Consider the following 11,568-nt stretch of genomic DNA (forward strand, 5'->3'; position numbering starts at 1 on the left):
CTTTATTCCAAATGGAATACTTTCCCTCCCTTCCAAAGTAAAAAGAGCAAACCACACCTTCAGGGTGGTCCCTCCTGTTCAAGGTTTAGTGAGGGTGATGGCTTTAGGTCCACTACCCCATCCCCTCACCTCAGCCCGCTCACTAAACTTTTCCACTTAACTTGAAACTCTCCCAATTCTCAGCAACTGCCTGGCTTGTCTCTGGATCCATTGCCTTGGCATTCCAGCTGTGGAATCGGATCCCTCTTCCTAATCTGAATCAAAATCAAATGGAGAGACATCAGATAATCCTAGATTTAACAGCTTTAAACTTGGATAGAACAGGAAAGGTGTCTGTTGTATCATGAAATACTGAAAAGGACTCTGACAATTTTCATTAGAAATTCCTTTTTGCTGCACTGAGTAAAATTTGGCTTTCCTGCTGAATTTTTGAAAAGAGTTATAATTTTATATTCAGGTCCTGGAGCTAGAGTTGTGACTTTCTTTATTTGGCTTTCCTTTTGCTTGGGAAAGGTAATAGCCAAGGATGCCTGCTTTATCTATTGACATTTATGTTTGCAATTCCTAGCATGCGTAATTAGACAGAATAGTTGTATCATCTTTGTGCATGAATATTTAGAATTTAAAATTATGCCTTATGCAGATGATGTCTTTCTATTTATTTCGCAACTCCAACCCTTTATTACCATTTTAATGTGTCAGAGTCTCTTTACCAAAGGCAAGAATGAATTCCAGGACCCACAGGGAAGATTGAATCACCATGGAACCCAGTGTTTCTATTGGTGAGATCACCCAGGGCCCCTGCATTTACGATAGCAGTCTCCACCACAACTACAAGCTTTTAGAACATACACAGAGTGTTTTATAGATTCTGAGTCACATGACATAGCAGCTGATCAGGTGATGACACAGTGAAAAATAATGTGAGAAACCTGTAAAAGGTAAAGGTTTCCTCTTGACCTTAAGTCCAGTCATGCCTGACTCTAGGGGGCAGTGCTCATCTCTGTTTCCTGGCCGAGGGAGCCAGCCAGCGTTTGTCCGTTTGTCCGTAGACAGTCTCCGTGGTCATGAGGAGACTTAGTGCAAACAATAGCCTTGATTACAAAGGATTAACATAATGATCACTGAGGCACAGGGATTATTGTGCGTCTTGTCATACAAATAAGGGTGATTGCAATACTGCCACGAAAACTTGACTAGCTATCTTATCAGCTATTTGCTGTTAGCACAAGAATATACTTGGGAGCCCCATTCTGCAAAGGCTTTTCCAGCCAAAGGTAGTAGCCATCTCTTAAAAGAACAGTTTGAAAAGAACATGAAACAGAAGCCCATTTTGGAATCTAGGTACCCTCTGAGAAAGAGGTGCAGAGATGTTGCAGGTTTGATTTTATAACACAAAGGCACATACAAGCAACTGTTTCTAGCAGGATTTATCTGAATTTTCCCAGCAAATGCAGTTGATTAATGCCAGTTTGGGGCTATTAAGTCAACTGGTCAAAGCCTAAAATTATCAGACCCAGGCTGGGCAGGAACGGAATTGCCCAGACTGAAGGAGAGATTTACTGTCAGGAGTAATTACTCACAGGAGTTTTTCCATCTCGAGTCCATCTGCAGAGTCCGTTGGCAGTTTCCAGGATGCCAAAATGGAAACTGTCAGCTCTGCACAATAATGGTGTGATTGCCCCCAGCTGGGAAAGTTGCTACATCTGTGCTGGGAGGCGGTCATGGCCCCACTAGTCAGGATAAAAGACCCAGGTCTTGGAATGACCATCCTGCATTCAGCCAAGCATCTTACTTGCTTGGAGTTTGTTCTGCTTTGTGACAAGGGACTCCATGCAAAATAACTGGCTGTATTTAAAGAGCAGGAGAAGGGACACTGTCTTATTTTCTTTGTTTAGAGTGCATGGATATTGGCATATCTGGGTGACTGAGAAAGGTCTGAGCTTGTATTCAGACCTATCTTGGTTTAATGTGTGTAGAATTCATGAGTCAACCCTGCTTAGTGTACATTTTTCGAGTCCAACATTAGCAGAGCCTCCTTCTACCCTTAGTCAGAGGGGTAGATATTGGGTTTATGGGGATTACTCCATTCAAACATTTGCAGATGTGCCTGTGCTGAAGGGGGACTAGGTTGAAGTCAGGGACAAAGTTAGGTGTGTGCAGGGACTTATGAGGTCCATGTGAATCATGTGTTGGAGTGGTGTTTTTCCAGAAACTTTGCAGAGGCCAACTCCAAACACCATTGCATCTGCTCCATTCCCAGGCTCCCAAGCAGAAAGACTGCTGCTGCTCTATGAAGGCTCCTTCAGACCAAACAACAGACCTACATTTTATTTTCAGCATCTTCTCCCCAGGAGAATTTCTGTCTAACTACAGCAGATGCATAAATCAGACAGGCTTTGCAGGAAATAGGAGTGCAGGGATGGCTGACCTAAAAAAGAGAGAGAGGGAGAGAAGCTGAGCTCCTCCGTGATAATGCACCACTACCCCTCCTTTTAAAAGGATTCCAGGGAAGCAGGTGCCTAAAGGCAGGTGAGGAGGCTGCACAGTGGTGAGGGCTCTGCAGGGATGGAAGAATGCCCCCTCCTAGTGCTGGGAGAGAATCTTTGCTTGGAGGCAACAGCATCTGGGGGGCTGCTGAGGAGGGTCACACCTGCCCTCCCTCACATGGGTGGGGTAAGGCTCCACTCTCCTGGAGCTGTGGGTGTGCAGGGGGGTGTCTTTCAGTCTGGGAACTAGCTCCCCTTTTTGTGTGGAAACAGTGCACCTCGGGCAGCTGGAAGAAAGGACCGCCACTGCCTGTGGTGTAGCCCGGTGAGAACTCCCTGTGGCTGAGAAATAGGGATGCCAGCCTGACATCAAAGGCTTGGACCAGGGCGACTCTCCAGGGTCCTTGTTATGGATGATGCCCTCCTCGAACTTCTTGAGGGTGTGCAGCTTGTTCTTGCATTGGGCAGCGGTGCGGGAGAAGCCCCATTTCTGCACCTGTTCAGAGGAAAAGGGGAAGAGGTTCTCATGGTGTGTGGCATTCATTGGCTCCCATACCACTGGGCAATGTGAAGACAGAGGGAAAAAGCAGCATGAGGCAGCCAATCAGAGTGCCACTGCAGCTGCCTCAGCAGTTGCTAGGCAGAGAAGGGGAGCAAAAATAAAAAAAAATAGGCACCGGAGCATCTGCTGATGCCACGGACACTCCTGCAGCCAAACCTGATGGCGGAGGGAGGGAAACTGTGGAGGAACAGGCCACCTGGAGCCACACACAACAACGTGCAATGCCGAAACGTGGCAATCTGAGAAAAAGTTGCCAGTTCTTCATGAGGATTCAAGGAACGCACCGTGCTTCACTGTCCTGGACGAACCCAAGCATAAGAGCCAGCTAGCTCCAGCATGGCTTGCCCTTTTGTGTGTACGGAGCCAGTAGGTGGTCTAGATGGAGAACCTCAGGGACCCTCCTCTGCTGGATCTTCCTGGGATTGCAGTGCAAGCCCTGCCCTGCGATCCTTGGCATTAACACTCCAAAGGCGCCTCTAATACCAGATATGGGGACACTGTGTGTCCCGTGAGATCTGGCTTATTACTCGCTGAAGTAGCAAGAAAGCAGCAGAACTAAATAATTTAAAGAGGCCTGATGCTCCGTTAACAGTCGCCATGCCTTGAAAATGCAGTCGAAATTCAGGAGCACACACTGCGTCATTCACTTCAAAATAACTTCCTTCCACAGGATTCCCACCAAGGGCTGATTGCAAAACTTGCCCCTTGTTGGGAGAAACATTGATTATCTGTATGCCTTGCAAAAGAAAAAAAAAAGCCCAGTTTCTCCCTTCAAGCTACAGAAATGAATGGTTGTTTTAAATTATCCAGCTTGAAATCAAAAAGAGGCTGGATCTTAAATGCAACACATGAGTCTTCCATGAAAGCCGGCATGCCATTAACAACATCAGCCCACTACATGGGCTGCGGTTTGTCTTTCTGCTATCTCTTTCATAGGTTTCCAGGCTTGGTTGTGCTGAAGATAATGGAGTTCCATTGGTTTAAACAATTCATTGCGTTAGAGGGTTATCTTGGCTGGGTCCCTGCCAGGCTGTGTGCCCACATGAAAGCCTATCAGAGGACAGTCCCCTGTCTGATAGGCTGTGAAGTCCAAGTCAAGTTTTCTTGTAAAGATGCATAAAAACAGGGACAGGAGGAGCCCTGAAGAGAATCTGGACAGTAGAATGCAGGTTCACCAGCCCCCTGGTCACAGCTGATAGCCACGTATGAATTGGCAGGAAAGGATGTGCGTTACTAAAAAGGACACAAGAAGATAGTGGTTCTCATGATGTTTGCAAACACTACTTTATAAATATAGATGCATATTAGAAATGATTATCAGAATTTAAATTAAAATGCACAACCTCTCACCACATGATACATTGACCAGGAGTTCTGTGTATCTTGTTTGAATCATAGAATAGTAGAGTTGGAAGGGGCCATGAAGGCCATCAGGTCCAACGCGCTGCTGTTGCAGGACACCAGTTCACACCATCCCACTCAGATGGCTGCCCAGTTTCTGTTTGAATGTGTCCAGTGAGGGAGAGTTTGGTCAGACTCTTCTTGGTGCTGATTGCTGACTGGCAACTTCAAGCTTCTATCGGTCTTTTGGGATTGGAATTGGACAGGGCAATCCTTCAAACAGAGGATGAGACCCTGGCAGCCCTCCAAAGAGAGGACTGTCATCCACAGAAAAACCAGTGTCATGTGATGGTTAGAGCATTGGACTGGGGATAGGGAGGTCTGGTTCTTGCCCCCACCATGGCCATGAAGCTCACTGGGTGACTTTGGGTCTGTTACTCAATCCAAATCAGACCACAAATATCATCTTTTAATCATGTTATAATCCAAGTGGTGGTGTATATGTGTTCTTTTGTGGGGAGGGGAGAATCTGTGTTTTCCACTTAATAAGCTGTTTTTGGTCCAGTCTTTAAACAGGCTTAATGTATATAAAGGTAACACATTTCCAGGTTTACTACTTATTTACTACACAAAAATGGCAATTTAACAAAATACAAGTCAGACAATCAGTAGTTGGATGTTTGACAGTTTTAGGGTTTGTTTCATTTTCTCAAGAAAGTAAAAGATCCCTGCTCCGCCTTGAACTTTGAAATGTAAACAGCATGGTTGTGAGCCTCATACCAACCCATGTTATTCTGAGCCCCCGGAAAGGTGGCAGAAATCTGATGCATTCTGAAATATGCTAATGTAATGCAAATTACTGTATGCACTAACTTCTGCAGCATCCTTTGATGCACCTCCCGAGTGGGATACACAAGTCTCATTAGCATTATAATATCCATAATAGGCAGAAGATATAAATAGGATGAAAATTAAAGACAAGCAGCCTGCCAGCTTCCTTAAAAGAGATGTTGCTATGAAAAGGCAGGTTATCCCCTTTCCATGTGGCACCATCTGCTAATTATGGCATCCCAACCACAAGAAACAACATCCTTGCACCAATGCTCTTCTTGCACACTTCTGCTTAGCAATAGAGTTCCCTGGAGTGGTGGCAGGCATTTCAACCCGTTGGGGCGGGGGGGGGGGGGGGTAGATGGAAAAGCTGGAAAACCACCAAATGATTGACAAGGAATGGGACAAGGCCCAGGGACGGTTGGGGGTAAAGACTCCAAAGCCCCTGACCACTGGGCATGCTGATTGGGTCTGAAGGGAGTTGGAGCCCAACAGCATGCAGAGGGCTTCCATTTTCCCCACCCTGGAAGTGAATATCTAACGGTGGGCTGTGATCCATGGTGGCCTTGATGCTGAACTGGGTGACGGACATCCATATGTGAAGTAGTCCATTGTAGCTGGAGGACAATGAGGGGCGATTCACAGTCCCTTCAGCTGAAGCCTTGGTCAGCATCCAAATGAATAGGCCCATATTTTGAAATGGAACAGGACTATAGGGTTAGCACACTCGGTTCTTGAGGCTGGGTGTTATAGAAACATAGAAACAGAGCGAGTCAGAAGGGGTCTCTTGGGCCATCTAGTCTGACCCCCGGCACCAGCCGGCTCCGCTCACAACATGCCCAGCATGTGGACGTCCAGCCTATCCTGGAACACCCACACCGATGGGGCCTCAACGAAGCCCATCCCACACCCTCGGGGTCCTGACTGTCAGGAAGTGCTTCCTGGCATCCAAAAGAAACATTGGCGCCCTGAGCTTTGCTCCATTGGAGCGTGTCCTGCCTTTCTCTGCAGGGGAGAACAGGTCTCTACCCATCTCCATGTGACATCTCCTCACATACCTGTATGTTGCCAACATATCCCCTCTGAGTCTCCTCTTCTCCAGGCTGAAGAGACCCAGTTCCCTCAGTCTCGCCTCATGCCCCATCCCCTGCCAAAGGCCAGATGAGATTCAAACCAACCAACCGTCTCCATCACTCTCTCATCATCATCGAAGGTATTTGCATCCCACCCAATAGCCAAAAATGTCAGGGTTGTTCAGAAACATCAAAACCATTAAAGACAACATGACAAAACCATTAAAATCTTATAAAAGGAAAAGAAAGACAGAGTAAAAGCTAAGAGCAGTATGAGATCTAAAAGTGATGTGTTGAGGAGGTAATCCTGTGTGCTCCTGACTTAATCCAGTGATCCTGAAGCCGCAAACAGCCCCCCAGCCAACCACCCTCTCTCCTTTGCAGCCAACCTGAAAAAAACCCAGTCAGCTGCCTCCCCTGCGGCTGGAAATGCATCTTGCAGGGGAGAAAAATGGATGTGCCGAGGGGAAGAGGCAGGATCTAATTTCTATCAGCACACCAGCCTCTTCCCCTCCGCCTTCCCTGGTGCTCTATATCTAAAAGCTGAAAATAGCCATCTAGAAAAAAATACTCTGCACAAGACAAGGGAAAGGCAAAGGCTATGGCAGCGGCATTTCATTCCTTGAATACAATGTGTGTGAGGCCTTTGAGTTCAGAGGCTTGCATGCCACACAGCCATGGAGCACGGAACTCTGCCCTGAAAACAAAGCTGAAGGACTAAACTCCGTGGGAGAACTTTAAAAAGACGCTTCCACCATGCGCTAGGGACATGCGAACCAGCAAAACTTGAGCTCCTCAAAGCTCTCAGATCCTGAGGGTCATTTAGAGTCATGTTTGTATCAGATTGAAAGCTTTGGGGTTCCCCCCTTTTGGACAAAAATTTGTATATCTCCAAATGTATGCATCAGTTGTGCACATACGTTAAATGTACATGTTCTTCTTCCATTGATTAGAGTGCACATTTTTCAAAAGGATGTGTTTTTTCATGCACATTTCTCAAATGAGTGTGTGCCTCCCAATGGGTGACAGTCAATGTTCCATCTCACCAAGATTCTCAGAACTTCAGTTTGCTGCTCATCTCACTTTGATCTACACTTGTCTTTATGATCATGGTTTATTTTGCATGAATGGGAAACTTGTGTAGAAAAAGCAGTTATTGAACATGACATTTGAGCAAAGAGTTCCTAAATTTGCACAAATCCCCAGAATTGCACAAATGCCCCTATAGACAAAAGGTGAAGGAGTTTAAAAGTTGTTCATTTTGAGAAAGTTGTCTATTTTTCAAATACACTTTTTGTGAACCTGACAGCAAGCTTGGGAATTTATGAACAGTTTCAGAGAAAATGTGCTACAATTCACATTTGGGATTGTAAACAGAGCACTTTCAAGTGATTTACAGATGGAAAGAACATTCTTATGCATCACTTCAGATGATGTCAAACACATTTTTTTCTTTTTTCGTTTTTTGGTTTCACAAATGGCGTCCCCAACTTGTACAGACTCAAACCGCACATTTCATCCAAGTCCACGTTCAACCCAGAAAGTGCAACCTGCATACATTCTGTTGGAAAACAAACTTCTCATGCTCCCCTGTCAGGTGCTGAAAATCTCACCAAGTAGGGAGGATATTTCACAATCCAGGTGCCACCATTGAAAAGGCCCTGCCCTTAGTTACCATCTGCCTGCCTTCATTTAGTGGAAGCACCTGGGAAAGGATCTCTGAGGATGATATTAGGATCTAGGCAGGCATATGTAGAAGGTGATGATGGGTCACTTTTTGAGTCCTAGCAATGACCCCTGAACCACCAGCTGCCTCTCTCTGGCATAAAACAGACAGTTGGAAGATGTTTTTCTAGCCACATGGCCTAAACTTCATTGCAATTTGAGCTCAATACTTCTCAAGCCATCCTTGGCGGATAGTCCTCCTCCTCCACCTCATCCTCCACTGTCTCATCTTTCTGAGCAAAAAAAAATTATGTGCTGTTCACCTGCTAAGGAACTTGTATCAAAACTAAGCCTGCCTGGAGATAGAATGTACTGTATTCGAGGTGTAGTGGCCTGTGAAGTATTTATGGCAAAAGAGGGAATTGGGTCAGTGCAACCCAAGATTAACAAGACGTGACAGCACTGCCTGAGTGCATCAGGGAGGGGAAGCGTTGCCGGCAAAGCCCTTTGGCTAGAACAGTAGCTGAGCTTTATTAGAAGCCCCTGCATGGCTTCCAGCAGACTGCGGCTGCTCCGGCACATTTTTCGTGCGTTGAGACAAGGCAACTTGTGGCCCTCCAGATGATGTTGGGCTGCACCTCCCCTGATCCCTCACCATCGGCTGTGCTGACTAAAGCTGCTGCTAATTGCATCTGGAGGGCCACAAGTTCTTAGCCTGTGTGCTGAGAAAGCACAATCTACTCAGATCTATGGAGTCCGATGGAGCTTATGCCCAACTGGGAATCACAAAACTGGGTGGGAGAGCAAATGCCCCCAAAGACAGGAAGAAGATTGAAGGTGATCTTGATAGGTTGAAGTGCTGGTCTGAAAACAACAGACTGAAGTGATTTTGTGTCGGACTTCCAGGGAATGAGCTGCCCCACCCAATTTTGTGTCATCTGCAGTTCTGATCATTGTTCCCTGCATTTGCTCATCACAGGAAGTGCAACTTTCCCCTTGGCTGCAAGGGGTTTGGAGCCATATCGCCTTCCGATGTTGGCACACTGCCTGTGATCTCATACGGTTTTCCCCCAAGCCATCCTGTCCTCCTCGAGATGCTGACCCAGGGACATGGGATGGCTCTGATGAGGAGAACAAGAGTGAACGCAGCCAGAGAGGCGATTGTGGAATCCCACGTGCGGATTGCTCAAGGGCTGCATGGTAAATTTTCATTTGCTTTCAGGTCTTGTCATAAAAGAGGTGGGGGAAACATCTTCCAGAAATAGTCATGCATCATGATTTTAACTGGAACTCGCTCATTCTAAAAATATCCAGACCAAAGACACATTTACTCCAGGCTTAATAACTGCCAGCACTTTGCCGGCAGCACATGTCTCTTCCCCATGCTCACGTTCGTGGCATCTTGGTGAGTAAGCCTCTTGCCAGAGCTGCTGCTTATTAAAATAACCCAGAAGTGGGCAGCATTTACACTAAGTGGGTGACACTCTGCTTGCTGTCACCAAAAAGACTGTGGAAGAAAATTACACCTGTTTGTTTGCCAAAGAACCACTCAGAAGAAGAGCATGGACTGTGTGCGTGTGAGGGAGAGTGGGAGAGGGAGAGAGCCCCGTTGTTGCTTAAAATAACTTTGGCTGGACAGAAACTACATTTAAAAAGTCAGACCTTCCTTTAAAATGTCACCCGTTTACAGGATAAGCTGTCCAGATGCCCCGCTTTGCACACAGTGGTCTTTTATTTGAAGGGGTTCTCTGTGTGATGAGTTGCCCTGAACAAGTTTGGTTACAGTCGAAGATCTCTAAGGTGGACCGAAGCACTAGCCTTGCTCACTGAGGCTCCAACAGGACAGGCCCGCAGGGCACCTGATCCGTCTTCCTCAATATGGTGAGATACTTTGTACTGCTAGTTCAATTATAGTTATTATCCTATAACAGAATAGTTATTATGTTGTTCTGAATGAAACATCCTGTCCAGGACAGCTCCATTTAGCATTTCCAAGGTCAAGTCTGTGGCTTCCTTTGAGGATTCAATCCATCTCATATTTGATCTTCCCTTTCATCTTCTGCCTTAGACCTTCCTTAACATGATTGTCTTCCCCAGGGAGTCTTGCCTTCCCGTGACGTGTCTGATGTATGACAGCCTCAATTTTGTCATTGTTTGCTTCTAGGGAAAGCTCTGGCTTGATTTGATGGGATCCACTTGTTTGCCTTTCTGTTGGTCCAGGGTTTTTGCAAAGCTCTCCTCCAGCACCCTGGTCTTAAACCCTTACCTAACTTTGTAGTCAATTATCAATACTTTAAATTAGGTCTGGAAATGAATTCCATTTCTACCACTGAAAAGAGGAACAACGGCCAGTCCGGGTGGGCAGAAGCAGTCCAGGACCTGGAGGTAGTTTACTGAAAGTCTGCACACTGTAATTCAGTGGTTCCACACAATGGGAAGGGGTACATATGAGCAGAGCTGGCTGGAGCCGGGAGTCAGACTAGGTGGCCCAGGAGGCCTGACACACTCTGTTTCTATGTTTCTATATCATATAATCTTAGAATAGCAGAATTAAGTCTATAAGGCCATTGAGTTCAACTCTCCGATCAAGGCAGGACCACAAGTTAAAGCATCTCTGACAAATCAGCCCACCTGATAGTTGCTTCATCGAGCCCCTCTTAGCCAGTTTCCCGATGGGAATGTCATGGGGCACTTTTTGAAAGCCTTGTGAAAACTGGGCGTTGTGGGCCTCTTCTCTGTTCAAACATGCATAGGATTGCACTTTTGGAGGGGAATAAAATTCATATCTTAATAAAATGGTAAACTGGGTTAAAATGTATCAAATTGAAGGGAGACAAACTTCTTTATTTGGTGTGTCCAATGGCAATCAGATACATATAAAAGATGGGAGATGTCTGGCTGTCTGTAGTACAGATCTTGATCAGTCCTAAGCTGAACCTGAGTCAACAGTGAGATGAAGTTGCAAAAATGTTATTTTAGGCAGCATTCATAAAAGCGCAGTTCCCAAGTCACAGGAAGTAATAGTTACACTTTACAAGGCAAGTCTCATTCCTGGAGAAAGTGTATTCACTTCAAGGGACCACACTCTTGAGAAGTCACAGCAGGGCAACACATACGGAAGGGACATGGGAAAAGGTTGTGTAAGCAAATGTTGAAAGAACTAGGCATGTTGGGTCTGGAGAATTGATGCCTGAAGGGGGATGTGATAGCATTTTTCAAGTGCCTAAGGGGCCATCACAAAGAGCAGGGTAAAGACTCTTTACTAGTAGAGGTTGAACTTGATGACTGAAAGGTCCCCTCCAGTTCTGTAATTCCATTAAGAGTGGTTTAGAAAGTGGCCAATCAAATGAAAAACTAAAGTACACATGATCTTTACTAACATATTATTACATGAACAGTGTTCTATACAGTGTAATTTCTTGAGTATAATTACAAGGATTTAGTGATAATCGCTGGCCTAGGGGGAAAATATGCTCATCTTCTTTATTTGACCATTTTAGGTCTTTAATATAACAGCCCCACCTTCTCTCTCTCTCTCTCTCTCTCTCTCTCTCTCTCTCTCTCTCTCTCTCTCTCACACACACACACACACACACACACACACACA

This window comes from Varanus komodoensis, unplaced genomic scaffold (assembly GCF_004798865.1).
Source record: "Varanus komodoensis strain SLA01 unplaced genomic scaffold, ASM479886v1 scaffold18_3, whole genome shotgun sequence".
Classification (NCBI taxonomy): domain Eukaryota; kingdom Metazoa; phylum Chordata; class Lepidosauria; order Squamata; family Varanidae; genus Varanus; species Varanus komodoensis.